Consider the following 17,072-nt stretch of genomic DNA (forward strand, 5'->3'; position numbering starts at 1 on the left):
GATATCTGAAAGACAGAACAATACCTGGCATATAACAAGTGCTTTTTAAATGTCTGTGAACTAAATAAATGGTGCATACCATATTTAACACCTAAACCCCTTGTATTAGCCAAATCTCCTATAAAACAGATTTGAAGCAAAGCCCAGGCACTTATGTTTTGTTGGAGGATATAATACCAGGGAAGCAGGACTGGGGAAAAGGCGGCAGTGAAACAGGGAAGGAAGGAAGGAGGAAGGGAGAGAGGGGGGAAACAGAAGGTTGGGGAATTGTAAAACAGGCCACAGCCTCGCAAGAAAACGTGTAGCTGGTTGGTTGATCGTGGAAACCACCCAGTGAGACCATATGGAACCACCACATCTTAAAAGAGCTGTTAGAGGGCAGAAGGTAAACTATCTGCCAGTTCCTTCCCGTTGCCTGTCTCACATTGATTAAAGTTTGCCCCCTTGCACTTTCTGGTTATGTCATTGGCCCCTCTGGGCAGACGTGGGAAAGTTGGAGACTGCAGCCGTCCAGATGGGCTGGACGTAGGATCTAGAGTCACTAAGCCCCCGACACAGCAGCTGTCGTGGAAATCTCGATGAGGCCTGACCCTTATCCCTGGAGGGTCAGCCCACAGTGTCAGGAAATGAGGCAACGATGGTGGCAGTAAGCTTCAGGACTTCGGGGAGGTCACCCTAGGGTTGGGGCTGGTCCAGCCAGGAATCAGGGCAAAGGCCAAGCCCAGGGGCAGATGGAGCCAATGGAACCAGGGAGGGAGGTACAGCATGGAACCCTGGTACACCCCTCTTCTGAAATCCTTGCTGCTCGTCTTCTCCCCTTGGACATCTCACAAGCATCGCAACTGTATCCTGTCTGAGACTAAACGCTTGATTTCCATCCTCAAATCTGTCCCCTGACTTCAGACCCTCCATTTCTTGTCTTGTATAGATCAGTAAATTCACCTGAAGCTGCAGCCCTGCCCCCACCTTACTTGACTTCCAGGGCCTGTTCAGACCACATGGGGTTGGTTTGGCAAAAACTGGACTCTGGATTGCTCCGGCCAGAAACCGAGGCTCCATAGTTGGGTCCCCCCTCCTCCCCTGCCCCCATGCCTCCATCGGCAAGTGCTATCGATTCCACCTCCAAATCCTATCTCAAAGTCATCCACATTTCGTCATGTCCGCCTGATGGCCAGGCCGCCAACTCTCTCCCTTGACTAAGCCGGCCTTCCTGCTTTTTTTCTTCTCTCTGTGATCTCTCCGCACAATAGTCAGAGTCATCTTTGCTGCTTTAAAACCTTGCCTTGGCTTTCCAGCGCATTCAGAATCAAACCCAGCCCCCTTACTTTGATTTACAAGGCCCTCCGCAGCCGTACTCCTGTCTGTCCTCCGCAGCTCACCTCGGGACACCCCGTCCCTGCTCCCAGTTGGTCTGCCTCGCTCTTTCCTGGCACATACTCAGCGCTGTGCTTTCTTCTTTTAGGGCGGAGATGGGCAGAATCCTGCCTGCTTCTGTTTGGTAATAAAGTTTTATTTGTAGACAGGCGTACAGAGATTTATGGACCATGAGCCTCATGTATTTATCTGGCTTTTTTACAGAAAAAGTTCATGGCCCCTATTTTAGGGCCTCAGGCTCTTTCCCCCTCTTTTAACCCAGCGGTTCAGTGATTTCCTTCTCAAAATGAGCTTCCTGGACAACCATGCTTTAATAGAAGCTTTCCCCCCACACCTCCCACCACACACCCCTTCACTGTCCATTATACCACTCTGCTGCTTATTTTCTCAGCACTCTCTCAATTTGATATTACTTATTTATTACTTTACCTACTCATCGTCTGTTTTCCCCCTTGTGGCACTAGGCTCCACAAGGGCGAGGGCCACGGCTCTTTTGTTCATATTGTTCCCTAGCACCTCCACACGCCTTATTTGGCTAATAAACTACTGGAATAAACTTGACCCCTTTGGAGTGGCTCTCACCCTCCTCAGCACCACCCTAGCCTATGCACCAAACCAGTGCTTCTGCTGCTGCTGTGAACAGTTTGAGGATGGATGACGCTTCCAGAGAACAGTCGAGTGTGGAGTCTGAGAGACCAGAATCTTACAATTCTCATCCATGCAGGGGGTGGGCGGGGGACGGATGCCAACACCTCACTGTGTGCTTGCCTTTTTATTTTTTAACAAGTCTACAATTTTCCCACACGCCAGAAAATAGAAAATGAGCCCAGGGCAGCATGCACGGACCTTTTTGTTAAAGCAGCCCAAGTGTTACTTTGTTGGGAGCAGCCGCTCAGAGGCCCAGAAGGAAGCCCTCAGCTATGGCACTTGCAGTTGCCTCCTCCACAGCCACCAGGGGGCTGTGCCACCTTCCAGGGTCGTGGCTCTTTCCCGAGTCGCCCGGATACATACAGGTCAGACAGGCCCGGTGAGCTGGAAACCCGGTGAGCAGCAACAGCTCAGGGGGGTGGAGTCCCTACTGGGGGCGAGACGGAGCTCATGCAGAAAAGCCTGTGGGTGTGTCCACACAACAGAAGGAGACACAGAACCCAGCACAGCCGGCTTCAGACACCCATAGGCAGTCATCAGGTGGAGGGGTTAGAGCAGGAAGTGGCTCAGAGGGCCACTCCCTCAGCTTTACAGATGAAAACACCAAGATCTAGAGAAGGGAGCTAGCTAGCTGGTTAAAATTAGAACCAGTTAGACCTCTGGTCTCTGCTTTCTCTCATTATTTCCTCCCAGGCTGAGTCGTCCAGGCTGTTCAATGCTTTGAGGCTGTCTTTCTGGGCAGCATCTAGAATGACTGGACACAGGCGGGATTTCTCTGGAAAGTTTTCATGGAGAAGGCTTGAAAGAGCACTGGACTTAACCTCAAATGGACTTGGGCTCAAATCCTGGCCTCTCAATAGATGTGAGGCCAAGGTGAGGGGCTCAAACCTCTTTGAGCCCCAGTTTCATGTTCATACATTGGAACCAGAGTCCCTGAGTTGCTGAGCAGTTTTGAGGATTAAATGACGTAACACCTGAGGTGTGCCTTGCAGGTACGAGACCCATAGTAGATATGTGGGCGTTCCATTGATTAGGTGAATTTTGAGCAGCCACCTTGGCAGAGGAGAGGGCAGAGGCAGGAGACCAGCTATCTGTGGGTTATAATGTCATCTATAATAATTACAGATTCCTTCGCAGAAGGAAGAGTCCACAATGAATGCCCCTTTCCCATCCCCTCAGTCCGGACCTCCCAGGAGGCAATGCACTTAGAGACTCTGGGCCGCCCTTGGTAAACAAAAGAAATGATTAAGCATTTAACTTGGCAGAGGGCAAAGCTGCATTCAGGTGCTGGCGGAGTGGTAGCACCTCCTCTCCAGGTGTTCTGAGAAATCGAGGTATGTTCTCATTACTTTTTAACTTCTGGGAGCCAGGCTTCAGTATTTCTGGACCCTGCTCTTATCTTCAGATGTGTCCTTAGGAAAGGCATTCCAGCCTCTCTAAGCTACTTTATAATTACCCAGTGGAACAATGCTATTCTTACTAATGTGATTTCTTACTTTCCCGGGAGGCCTAAAACAGAGGGAGGTGTCTACACAAAATTTTACTAATGTCTTAATGGACCACTGGCTGCCCAGCCTGGGTGGAGAGGGGTGGGTTAGAGAATAATGAGGGGTGTCAAGGTCATGGGTTTGGTCCCATTTGCTCATATTATATATTCCCTCCCTCTCCCCTAGCCAGGTGACCATCTGGGAGCAAGGCAGGCGGGACTTCTGTAAGCCCACTAGTCCTTCCCAGAGAAAAGCTCCAATGCATGGGCCGCTGATGTCCTCTGTGAGATAAAAGGGCACCACAGGTTTTAATGTGGGGGCGTCTATTCAGAGGCCTTTGAGATCTCAGGGTATCTTGCTTCCCTTAGATCTGGGTTGTCTAACTATGCTTTGAAAAATTCCGGGTGCTCAGCAGAGTCTCTGCAGGGGTCAGAGGGGCCAAGCTGCCCACCATCCTCCCTCCAGAAAAGTCCCACTTTAAGCTATTTACTACTAAATTAAAATTCCTGCAGCTAGAAACTGGTGTGAAAACCAGTACATTAGAGAGTTAAAATAATGGCCAACAGGCTCTGTTCTCGAACTTGTGTGTCTGTGTGCGACCTTGCGACACATGCTCCTCCTTCTGACCAGCTGAGTAGACGTTATGAGCCTCGTTCCACTGGCGGGGAAGCCAAGGCTCTGAGAAATGAAGGAATTGGCCCCCGGAGCTAAGGAAGGAGCCACAGACTAGAACCCAGGTGTGCCGGCCAGAAGCTGTGCCTGAGATCCTACAGAGTAATACAGCACGGTGCAGATAACATTTCGAGCTGGAGATCTGGGTTCAAGTCATGTTCCGCCTCTCCTTACCTGAGAGGTCCCTGACTAGACACTGTTTTCTGAGTCTTGTTTTCTACCCTCACGAGCTGGGCGTGCTAATAATCCCAGGGAAAAGATGCACAGAACACATCAAAGCCTCGTGGGGCTATTGTGGGAAGTCTTGGGCAATAAACCAGACCTCCTCTCTGAGGACTCCCTGGCCCCCAGTTAGGCTGTGAGGCACTGCAGCCAGCAGACTCCTTGATTCCCAAAGCCCCAGGCTTGAAATTGCCCAATTGCGAGGGCAGGGTCTCCAGGGAAGGGGCGGGGCAGTAGCCCTCAGTTGCCTTCTGCCCAGGCCAAAGCCAAGAAGGCTCAGATGAAAGTGAGCGCTCTGCTCTCCAGGGTGAGACACATCCCTTCACCCTGCAGCCCTCCTTAATTAGCTGGGAGCCTCAGAGTGATACCTTTTTCAGGTACTTATCAGTGCTTCCTGATAAAGTAATTAATGGGTTTCTCTTCTCCACTGAGCATCCTCCTGCCCCGAGAGGGCTGTGCTTGGAAGGAAGGTGCTAATTAGTTCCTGTGTGGTTATCTGGTTGAAGTGACTGCTCCAAACCTCTGCAAATCGTCCTCAGCCCCTACTCTCCCCTGGGTGAGATGCCGGCTCTCTGTTTATTCCTTTGCTGGGTGCCAGCTCTACCCACAAAGCTCAGCCTCTTCTGCAGACGGCCTCTCTCCCTCTGTTGTCTGCATCTGCAGGTGGCACCCCGGCACCTGGGGCCCTGCCTGGAGCCAGTGAACCTCCCTGAGAGCTTCCTGGAAACACTGTGAAGCAAGTCTGGACATCCCAAGCCCGCCTCAACGAAAAGAGCAAGGGCGGCAGAGTGCTATGGCAAGAGCACCCAGCTGGGGCCAGAGAGCGGATTCTGCTCCGAGCTGCGTGACCTTGGGTGAATTAGGCTTTCTCTCCTTGTCTCAGGTGGTCCACAATCAAGGATGGCAAATGTGTGGTTTTATGCCAACTGTAATGACTCAGTCACAGCTCTGCGCTGTGTCAAGACTGAGTTGAAGAGGTTGATTGGGGACATCTGTCCTGGTCCATGCAGGTGCCGTGTTTCCTAATGGCGGCACTGTTGGCAGTGAGTAAGAACAATGCTTATTGTGTTTAACTGTGCCGTGGCTTTTGGGATGCTCAGCATCTTTAGTCAACCTTCACTAAATGGCAAATACTCCACATGTTTCCAAACATCCCCAGGGTGGGGGGCACTGTGCCATCCCTGGCTGAGAACCACAGGTAGAAAGATGAAAATACGATTCAGGATAATTTTGGCTGCAAATGATAAAGATTGTATTTAAATTAACTGAAATAAAATGAAAATCTATTTGTTTATGTGTTAGAGAAACCATGGGAGAGGCTTGGCTACCTTTCTCCACCCAACAAAGGTAATGTCATCCCTTCAGGAGAATCTGCAGGAGAGCAGATTTTTTCCATATGTTTGCCTTCCTGCAACCTTTTTTTTTTTGGAGGAAACTAACAAAACAGATGGGCAGCAAGGCCCTTCCAACTATGGAAAATGAGTGGGGAAGAGAGAGCCATTTCCTCAGCCCTGATATCTGAAATATCAGCAGGGATTTAAGTGCAGCTAATCACAGGCATCTGCCTGGGACTGGAAGTCTAGAGAGGCCACGCAAAGTCCAAGGCTCCGTCAGGGATTACTCTTGGCAGCGGTGTTGCAGGCGAGGGTGGGGGATTGCTCCGTGTTCGGGCTGATGAGCTCCAGCAGGGCGGCAGTGGGTGCAGTGGCAGTGGCGGCTGCAGCAGAGCAGCCGGGGCTGACCGTCCCTGTAATGGACTTGGCTGAGCCTTTTCCACCCTTGGTTCTTGCCTGCGCCCTGTTTTTCAGCCTTCCTGTTGCTTCTGTGAGTGACCCAGTTCCCTTCCAATGAATGATTTTTCCTACTCAGTTAACCAGAGTTGGTTTGTATTGTTTGCAACAAAACTCTCGGTAATACAGCTGGAGTGAGTGTCTAGTCAGGATGGAAAACCAGAAAGCAAGTGGGATCCTCCGAATTTTCAGGGGGCTTAGGAGAGGTAGATTGGAATCAAAAGCCAACAGGACCCAAAGGCCACCAAGGCAATTTTCCTGGATGGTTACTGTGCCAGTGACCTTGTTGAAGATTGGGAATTCATTCCCATAGGGACAGACTCACTTGTATTTGAGGCTTGGCTTTTTGAAGCTAGTTCCTGGCACCCCATCTCATGATCTACCTCTTTGCTAAGTTCAAGTCCCAAGAGCAAACACAGTGGCAGATGGGAGGAATCTATATTGTGCTCACCACCCATGATCCCCAGTTCTTTGCCACAAAGGGCTAGATGGACAGGTGACTCCACACTTGTCATTACCAGTTCTAGAATATCAGTGACTGAGCTTTAAAAAGCAACCACAGCAATGCCGAGTCCTCCCCTCCTCCCCGATTAACCAAGACACAGCAAAAGAAGGGAGCTATGGGTGGGGAGGGTTCCCTTTGCAGTGGAGTGATTATTATACCTCCCACTTTTCCTCTAGCAGGAAATGGCTAAAGGTAAAACCCGGGAGAGGCAGGCGTCTAGAGGGAGCTGTAGCAGGAACAATAAGAGCATCCTCTGTTGGAGATGCAAAGAGAAAGACCTGGATGTTATAACTGGGTGTATTCCTGTGAGGCCCTCTGCTTCATTGTTGGGTATTGGCTGTAGCTCTTCTTTGAGTTACCTGTTAATTGTTCACGGCACTGTCCCTGCCCGCCCCCCCAACTGCCTGGAGGGTCAAAGCCACGCAGCAGAGATTGGGGTTTACGACTATAAATCTGGACAGTGGAACCACTTTCCTTGGGCTCAAATTCCAGCTCTGGTCATGAACAGCATGTATGTGGGCAAGTTATTAGAGGACTGTGCCCCAATTTCGTCCCCTAGTATGATGAAATAATCATAGCGACCTCATACGACTACTATGAAGATCAAATGAGTAAGTATAATGTGCTCAGATTGGGGCCTGAAATCAATACATGTCCACATCTTGGTTCTTCTGGGTGGTGCCTGGCTTGATGTTGGGTCTCCTGACCTGTTGAATAAATGGTCCAGTTTTCCAGGGACTTCCTGAATGGAACCAGGAAGTCAGGAAGAGCAGCCAAGTCACCATAGTTTGGGCATGGCCAAGGTTGGTGTTTGTTCCTTACAGCCAAAGGGACAGACAACTCAATGGCCCCCGGTGGCTGAAGCCTATCACCTCAGAAACCCTTGGACAGGCTCATGAGTGCACATGCACACATATGCATACGTGTGCACGCGCACGCACACGCAGACGCACAGGAGGGTGACCTCAGGCAGCCCAGCTACAGTCATCAAGCACCTTTCTTACATCTCCAGCGACTCCTAGCCACCTTTGACCTACCTTTCCAAGGATGGGATTCTTACAGTGATTTTTCTCAGCCTACAAACCATTTCTACACCCCCGGTGCCCAAGATCAAGGTCCTGCCTAGAGGAGGGAGAGCAGGCACTTGGTATAAACCAATGTTCTTAAACCCTCTCACCCATAAGCCCTCTGGTTTTTTCTTCTCAACCCTTGTAACACAGAATTCAGAAACTCAAGAGCTGTTGACTCCTGGCAGGTCTGGGGGCATATAGCCTTGTTCCCTTCTTCTCTACTAGGGCCGGAATAAGACCCTTAGTGGCAATAATAGTACTACTACTACTAATAGCAAATACTTATGTAGTACTTACAACATGCTTAGTAGTATTCTACATACTTTCTGTATATTAAATCTTTTTCATCCTCTTAACAATCTTAGAAAGTAAGCACTATAATCATGCCATTTCACACAGAGAGAAACTGACTCACAAAGAAGTGATAACTTGCCCAAGGTGATGTGGTTAATAAGAGGCAGCCAGTCTGACTCCAGAGGCTGAGCCATTAACCACTGCAGGGTGCTTCGCTGTAAGCGCAGAAAAGTTTATAGCACCCTCCCCACATATGTAGTTCAAAAATAAAACTGGGACCAAATCATAAAAGAATGTGAGAGGTGCAGCAGCGTTCCGATTGTTTCCCCTGATGACTACTTTAATGCTTAAAAAAAAAGCCTTTCCAAAAATACATTCTTCTCCCCTGCTTGGCTGGTGCCCTAAGCATGAGTTGCTCAGCCTAGCAGATAATCCAAGCACTGCTTTCTCCTCCCTCTGGCCAGAACAGCCTCTACCTGAAAAGTCCAAGGTTGGTCAAGCCTGGAATAGGCTGCTGCCCCTTGGGCGGCATGGAAGGTACTTCGTGGCTGGAATGGGAGTGGCTCTGGCCCCAATCTGTAAATGGCAGGAGAACAGCTGCCCCAGAGGACAAACTGGAGTGAACTGAAGAGTGTGCCCCTTGGGAGGTGAAGGAGGCTACCCTGTGTGCGTGTGTGCATGTGTGTTGTGCATGCCGGGAGAGGGAGTTGCCGTAGAGCCCCTTCCTGGGGTCCTTGACCCACTGAGTCTTCAGTCACTGAGGTGATTCCTGGACTCCCTTTCACTCCCCTGAGACTAGGCTGTAGTGTGTTCTCAGTCAATAGTTATCACCAAGAGAGTGTTTCCAAAGAAACCCACTTCTCATTTCAGTCACCTCTGCAATGTAATATAAACAGAGCTGCAGTCTCTTCAGCCTCCAATCTACCGACTTTCCTTCACCCAACAGGCAGTCAAATTCCCCCTTCCAGGGCCTATGCGGGTTGAAAAGGTGAGTCAGACTCACAGCTCTCAGCCCCAGGTGCTCAAAGTCAGGTGGGACCCGCATGATTCATTTTCTTACTCTCTTTCTCCCTTCCCTCCTGTCCCCCACCACGCTGTAGGGCAGGGGCAGTGTTCTATCTCTCTCTGAATCTCCCCTCGTTCAACCTCACAACAGCCTCATTGTCCAGCCGAAGTCTTGCATTTCATGGACTCCCCATAGGCGTGTGTTCATGCAGGGGCCGGAAGCGGGGAACCTGAAAGCTTATCTAACCCAGTGCTTCTGAAAGGGGCAATTCAACCTCCCAGTGTGTTCTGAAAAATTGTGGGCCACTTTTGTTTGCTGTTCAGGGCCACAGATGCAAGGTGTCCTGTGATGTAAGGGACAGTCCCATACAAAGAAGAATTGTTCTCTAACTCACCTGCCTTTCCAGTGCTTCTCCAGACGGCCATGTATCGAAAACCCTGGCTGTCTGAGCTTGGAACCTCTAGCTCCCTATTGGATCAATATATAAACGCAAAGTATTTTTGTGTGCTTTTAGTATCTGTTGAATATTCCAGAAATACAACTACTGTGAACGTGGAGGGGATATTGCACAGATTTCAGTCAGTACTCTGAGGTGTTCATTGCTTTGGAAAACCGCATCACCAATGGCAACCTTGCTCCTGGTATCAGAGTCACCAAGAAGACAACTCATGGCTATTAGTCTGCATGCGTAGCTGTGGTCTCGCGGTGATTCTACATAGCAACCCAAACATCTCTGTCTTTTAGCGTCACTGTGCTTGGGGAATTACATATTGAGTTGTGTGTGTGTGTGTGTGTGTATACACATACACTCATATATATACATACACTCACATATATATAATTTTAGTTCTTTTGTGTTATAATTAAGGCATTTGATTGAATTTTTGAAATTATATATGAAGGCAGTTTATACTTTTATGAATTTCATTTCAAGATAATATAGGGGGCATTATAAAATATTTGCTACAAAAGGAAAGTATGGGGTCTGATGAGGTTAGGAATCCTGGAGCTAGTTTGTCCCTTCAGCTTTGTCTCAGCTGTCCCCGATGGATGCAACCTATCGGAATCTTCCAGCTTTCGGGATGAAGAGTATTTACTATCCCCATGGCAACCCATTTATTAAATTATTACTGTTGCGAGTCCCTGTGCTGTGAGTGAATCATCATTCACTTTCCTGCAGAAATGATGATGTGCTCAGGACCATGTTGAATCTCAGTCTCTCCTAAATTACTTTTCTTGCCCTGGGAAGGACCTTGGGGGCAGTGGGAAGGGGGAGGGAATCTAGCCACAGGCAGCGGAAGGGAGAAGAAATGGGGCAGGCTGCAAAAAGAGAGACCTTGAAAATGTGTTTCAGGTCGCATGGCTGCGAATCTGCGAATGGCTCTGGGCCTCACGCACGAAATGAGGTGTCCGGGCGGGGTCCACTCGGGGCTGGCTCTTTGGCCCTGCAGTGTGGTTCAGAATTGGCACAGCAGTTAAAGAGCAAGTGCTTTCAGGTCGGAGTCTGGACTCCAAAGCCTGGCTCTTCCACTTAACAGCTGGGTGAATTTTAGCAGTGACTTAACCTGTCTGAGGCTCAGTGTCATCACCTGGAATATGAGGATCAAAACAGCATCCACCCACAGGAGGCAGTGCTTTTGGCGCCTACAGAATGTGCCTTGTCACTGTGGCTCTGCCCACGAGCAGGGACTTGCAGCTTACCGAGCCAAGGTGCCTCTGCTATGACGTCTGCTGAGACGAGGCATGAGAGGCGCCCCCACCGACACACAACAGCGCCCACGGCACAGGTAGCTTGCACTCCCCCTATGCCAGGCAGCCTTGCCTGACATGTCTGATCTAAACAGCCAGCCCTGAAACAAAGCTAAAACCTGCTCACAGTCCTGGCCACCGAAGCCCAACTGACACAATGATTAATCACCAGCTTTAAGATGAAAGGGGACTATGTTGAAGGCATTTGCTACTGAAATAATAGATTGATATGCGTTCATTGTTCATTTCTTTATGAAATAATTTTCTAGACTGACTCTGAACTGCGAGCTGTGCTTGGGTATTCAGTGGCGAGAGAAACAGACATCTACCACGTACAAAGCGGGGCGGTTGCTACCACCATCTATGTGGCTGTTTGAGGCATATAGAGCTTAACAATATCTACATTATATAGATCAGGAAACTGAGGCTTCAAGAAGTTATATGTGTGGCCCAAAGTCAACCATCCCACTGGCAGGGGACAGGACAGAAACGTATGTTGACTGTCTTCCATAATGCATGCGGTGGTTTGAATGGAACTTAATCTCTGGCTATGTTAATAAAAACATACGCGACTCCTGAATTTGATTGAGAACAGCTAGGGTTCCCTGCCCAAACTAAATGTTGGGCTGGTGGGATGATTGGGATGTGATGCCTCTACTAGATCCCCTCCTGCCCCACCCAGGCTGGTTTAGTGGGTATCAGGAGTGAGGAGCCAGGACAAAGCCCCAGGCTGTGACACTTTCAGGAAGCAAGTGAATCCAGCAGACATGTAGGCCAACCCAGCATTGCTCCAGAGCTTTTGCTTATCAGTAGGCTCCTCTATACAACAGGCTTAACATCTTCTGTGTCTGAAGGCCCAGGGCTGGCTGGGTGGCCTGTGTGGCCCATCTCCCTCCAGAACCCCTATTATGAGTCTGTGACTCAGAGCTTCTTCACGGCTGAGAGGTGCTAATTAGTTCACATGCTGTTTTCCAAGAGGCGAGCTGGGAAGGGCTCCTCTCACTGCAGCAGTCCATTCCAGCATATTCCCTGGGGTTCTCCATGATCTTGGGGCAGGACTTGGGGGAGGAGTAGTGAGGGAGAGAGAAGGGGTGGAAAATTCAAGCCAGGAGTGGAAATTATAAGTCTCTTGGCTGCTCAAGCTGAACACAGCAGACAACTTTGGGGAAAGAAAGTTCTAGGGATTTTCTTCCTGCTAATCTGAGCTTCCTGAGCAAGTGTGTCTGTCTGCTGGGACTAGAGCACAAGACCTGGTGGGCCAATCTCCTCAGGTCATAGGTGGTGAATACGAAGACCTAGCAACCTCCAACCAAGTCCTCAGAAGTCTCTGAGCCCTTGTACCCTACCTTTTGTTCTCATGCCTTCTTCCCTTCCCGGGACCAACAAGAGGTTGAAGGTAATGTAGTGCCTAGAAGACTGATAGGAAGTTCCGTGGGTGTGCACGTGCATATGCATGCATGTGCTGGGAGGAGCTTGCAGAGTGAACAGGGTCTGGGCCACATTTAATCTGGTAAATTGGGGTCATTCCCAGAATGAACACGCCTGTCCCGGAGCTGGCCTGGCCTGGCCTGCTCCCTGGGAGAAGAGGGCTGAGGCACACATGGCTTTATTAATAGTGCAAGAATCCCAGGACCCTTTTTCCCTAAGCCATTTCCATTTGTGGTTCCAATGGGGTTTTGTTTTTGGTTCTCATGAGTTATTTTATGCCCTCTGCCCTTCTTCAGTGGGTCAGCTGGGGGAGCTGAGCAAGGGGCCTGGCCAGTGGCAAGAGGTCTTGTCCTCCAAGAAGAAAGAAAGGCCCCGGGGGCTGTGGGGGGGGGGGCTTCCATAGAAAGCCTCCACCAAGTGACTTGTAGTAGCTCCAGAGTTATTGCCACAGAGACCTGGGACTGTTTGGAGCAAACTGGACATTAAAAACATTCTAACTGGAGATGTGGGGGAGGTGCTTCTGAGGACTACCAAGGCCTGAGGCTCAACACTAAGGGAAGGGATAAGTGTGCTCCCTCTGTGCACAGCAATGGAGCTCTCCCAAGATGGCAGAATTCCCCGAATAGGCACAAGGCCGCAAATTGCAGGCTCAGCTCTACCTTGTTTCCATCCTTCTTCTTGCTGGGAGCCACGGTCTGCAATATCAGCAAGAGACTCCGATGCCATTACACTGGTTCACACATAGCATCCCAACTGAACACCTTACCAATTTACATCATTTGTGTTGAGAGAGCATCTGTGTCTAACAGCTGTCATGATTTGATGGGGGTGGTGCCATTCATCTTGCCTGCCCCTTACTACCCTCAGGGACATTAGACAGATAAATAGGTTTAGCAAGTGTTTCCTGCTTTAGAAGGAAGAGGAATTCGGCTGACTGTAGGACCCCCAGGGGGAGATGTCTCCAGGGAGTTAGGGATGAGGCATCTCATCTGGGGGAATCAGTCCTAGATGTGCCCCAGGTGAATGTGACTGATTCGCTATGAGCTGAAGCACAAAGTTGCAATAGTGGATGAGATCTTTGAGATGTAAACTATTGGAATTGAAAATATGTTAAGGACTAAAGCCTGGAATAGATAACACTGAGCAGGGGCGAAAGGAAGAAAATCACACTTATGTCAACTTGCTGTCTCTTAAACTAGTCAAGTGTCTAGAATGCAAGGGAGGAAGGGAGGTAGGGAGGATGAAAGGACATAAAAATGGTGAGGAAACTAATATTCATCCAGCTCCTCCTCTGTGCCACACACTTTGAGTACATGGCCACACTGAAGTCTCCCCACAGCTCTACAACATGAAGATGGTCATTCTCAAGCTACTACTGATGGAGGTCCAACAGTTCAGAGTCAGCTGCCCAAAGGTACACGATCAGTAAGTGGTGGAGAGCAGATGTGATCCCGGTCTGTTCAAGCTCCTTCCTTTTCACCATATTCCCTACAGGGGGAAAAGCAAGGCCAGTTGGTCAGAGTGCACGGGCAGAGAGGCTTGGTAGCTCACAGGGGCAGCAAGAGCAAATGAAACTTTGTTCGAGATTGGGGAGACCTGAGCATTTCTTTAGACAACGTGGATGAAAACCCAAGATAGGAAAAAAATGAAAGATTCTAGGTGGGATGGGGTGGGTGAGGAGTGACATTTAAGAGAAATGGTCTCCATACGTAATGTGGAAATACAGAAGAGAGAGCAGCCTGGGAGACAACGGAGGGGCTCAGGGAAGTCTGCAGAGATTTAAGATGAACGGAAAAATAAGTGTTCACTAGAAGAAAAGATAGGGTTTGGCATTTAAGGCAGGGAGAGTCACATGCACAAAGGCAGACAGGCCTAAAATGCATGACCTGTATTTCAGGTAAGATTGTGTTTGGTGGGGAGCAGTAGAAAACCCTAAACCAGTGGCTTAAACAAGTAGGGGGTTCATTTTTCTCATATAACTGGACCAGGGGAAAGAGCACTGGCTGGCGTGGCAGTTTAATGAGGCCATTGGGGGTCCAACTTATTCTGTCCTCCTGCTTGGCCATCCTTAGCCCAAGGCATTTGCCCTTTTTATCACAGAGTGGTTGCTGTCCCTCCAAACACTGTATCAAAGTTCCAGTTAGGGAGAAGGGGCAAATGATGGACAAAGTTTAGCCCATTTATATTGGTGGGAAGCCTTCCTCCAGGACTAGTATTTGAACCAAACTGGTACCTTATTTGCAAGACAGGAATTTGAGTATCTCTCTTTCTACCCTCTATAGTACAGGAAGGCAAGGCAAAAGGGTATTGAAATGAATAGTGATCAGACCAAACTATGGAATCTGCTGTAGTGTGCTTAGGAAAAACCTGAGAGGTCCAGAGTAGTCAGAGGATGTAGGCAGAGTAGACAGCAGATGGGAACTGAATTGTGAGTGACCTTCTTTCTCCCTTAGCTTAAATTCTTTCTAATAGGCCAGGCCCTGGTGAACGGTGAGTCCTTTAGTTATGACCCCAAGTTTGGACATTGGCAAGCAGAGTATGTATATCTACTCAGAAGTGGCTGCTCTGAATTCTCAGAGAATCTCATGGATAATCGTATTTTCTCTTTTTCCCTATCCACCCACCCACCCACCCACCCACCCATCCATCCATCCATCTACCCATATAGTATCAGTTAAGCGTCTACTACCTATGTGCCAGATGCTGTTTTAAGCTTGTATTTTCTCTCTCTCATTCTTACCCAGGCTGAGCCAAGACCTTTTCCAAACGTGGGAGCCTAAGGATGAAGACTTATCTAAGATAGTTGCTATTTCAGTCCAGAACTTGAAGCTAAAAATGTTTGAATGGAAAAAAAAGTTTAAAAATATAGATGTGTATTTTTCTAAAACCCCATTAAGCTGTCAAGGGCCCTCAGTGTGTGTTTCCTTTCCCATCGTTGCTAATCAGCAAGGTATGTGTGTGCCCTAAACAGAGGAGTAGCCAGCCAGCCAGCCTCCTCCTCCTTCTCCCCACCTCTTTCTGCTGGTTGCTGGGCCTTGAGCTGTTCCCCAGCTTTGGGAGCCCAGTGGCTGGGCCTCCACTGCCCATGGAGATAGCTAGAAGGAACAGCACCTGAACTCCTTCATAGAGGCTGGGACACCAGAACCAGCCTTCCCAATGGTACATTCAGACTGGGCTCAAATCCTGGCTGCATCAATAACTCAAAATATACCTTCGAGTGCTTTTTTTTCTGGGTCTCAGCTTCCTCATCTGTAATGTGGGGACTGATGCCATTACCCACATCTTAGTGTCACTGAGAGATTAAATGAACTGAACACGAAAGCACATAGAGAAGTGCCCGAGTTCATATGAGACACTCAATCCAGGGTGTTCACTATAATTGTCACCATTGCTAGCCTTGCTACTGCCTCACTGTTCTTCATTCTTTTCCCCGAATTTATGGTCTCAGAATAGAACTAGAAAACAACCCTCATGATCTCCTATCCATTTGCGTCCTGTGAGGGTGAGGAAATGAAAGGGAAGAGACTTTCCTGAAGCTTCCCAGTCTGTGCAGAGCCAGAACAAGGGTCCAGTGCCCTTTCCACACTACCATTGCTTGGGCACGCCTCCTCCTCTCTTCTCAGCCCACCAAATGCTTGCACAAAGTTATTTAATATTATCATTGTTGACAAATATGTCCCTTTATTCCATCTCAGCATCACAGCAGGTGTTGCATCACCAATGACCAAGAACAGAAACCACGTGAACAGCTGGCTTTGCTCAGTGCCCATCTCAGCAGCCACCGAGAAGGAAACATGAGGAAGAGCTGAAGAAAGACTTTAATAGTGGGAATCCCGTGGGGCACTCCCAGAGCAGTGGGACTGGGTTCTTGACTCAGGTTTAAGGCCACACCTTGGACCCTCCCTCTTCCTCAACTTCTCCTTTAGCTGAGGGGAAATAGTTTCAAAGGAAGTATTTTTAAGAGGAGATTTGAATATGAGTCAGAATATATAAAGCACTACTGTCTAACCCTAGAACCATATGGTTCTGATATTTACATAAATGCACAGAATCATTTCCAACCAGGGGATAAAAGGGAGGGAATCCTGGGGGTGCTGTGGACATGCCCACTTATAGATCTGGGGAGATTTCGGAGTAGTGCATCCTTGCAGAGGAGATGTGTAGTGTGCATGTGTGTATAAATAAACATATATGTGTATATTCATATGTAAATATACTTTATATACACACACACACATATTTTTTCCTGCATATTATTATGTTTGACATCTTAAAAATCTTTTCTGGCTGAGGATAGCCAAGCACTCAGCCTGGCACATGCCTTTGACATGCAAACTAACCAAACCAGAGCCACACTCCCGCATTGGGCCCATCCACTTCAGAAGGCAATACTCCTCTGCCTTAAGCATCCCAGCACCAGGTACTAGGCAACTAGAGGCCACCCTATCGCTGGAAGCTCACTGACATTATTCCAACTACTCAGTCCTAGGCTGTTCACCCTGCCCGGCCTTGCCTTTCCTGCAGAACTACCAATAAAGGTCATGGCCGAAACCTGCACCTTGCTCTTGTCTTCTGCCTCCTGACCACCCCCCCGCCCCCGGTGTCTTTCCCTGTAACCCTGCATGAAGTGCTGTGCCCCTGTCTCTAGCACCTGTGAGCATGAGACTGTGCTCTCCCCTGAGCCTCTCCTTTGTCTCCTCTTGTAGCCCCACCTAAAAGAACAGGAACAAGGTTTGAAAGTTCCCTAAATATCTCACTAGCCCATGACATTACTTCTGGTCACTTCACTACATCAGCTGCTTGGATATCAAGTGGATCGACTGCTAG

The 17,072-nt window shown here is 48.9% G+C and overlaps 1 long non-coding RNA gene across 1 annotated transcript; it reads left to right on the forward strand.

The window, feature by feature from the left end:
• Positions 1-3,217: 3,217 nt before the first annotated feature.
• LOC123478926 (uncharacterized) lies at positions 3,218-16,780 on the forward strand. Its single transcript, XR_006654340.2, has 4 exons — positions 3,218-3,356; positions 5,067-5,257; positions 14,990-15,195; positions 15,941-16,780. It is a non-coding gene; the product is annotated as an uncharacterized lncRNA (long non-coding RNA).
• The last annotated feature ends 292 nt before the right edge of the window (positions 16,781-17,072 follow it).

Source organism: Desmodus rotundus, chromosome 5 (assembly GCF_022682495.2).
Source record: "Desmodus rotundus isolate HL8 chromosome 5, HLdesRot8A.1, whole genome shotgun sequence".
NCBI lineage: Eukaryota > Metazoa > Chordata > Mammalia > Chiroptera > Phyllostomidae > Desmodus > Desmodus rotundus.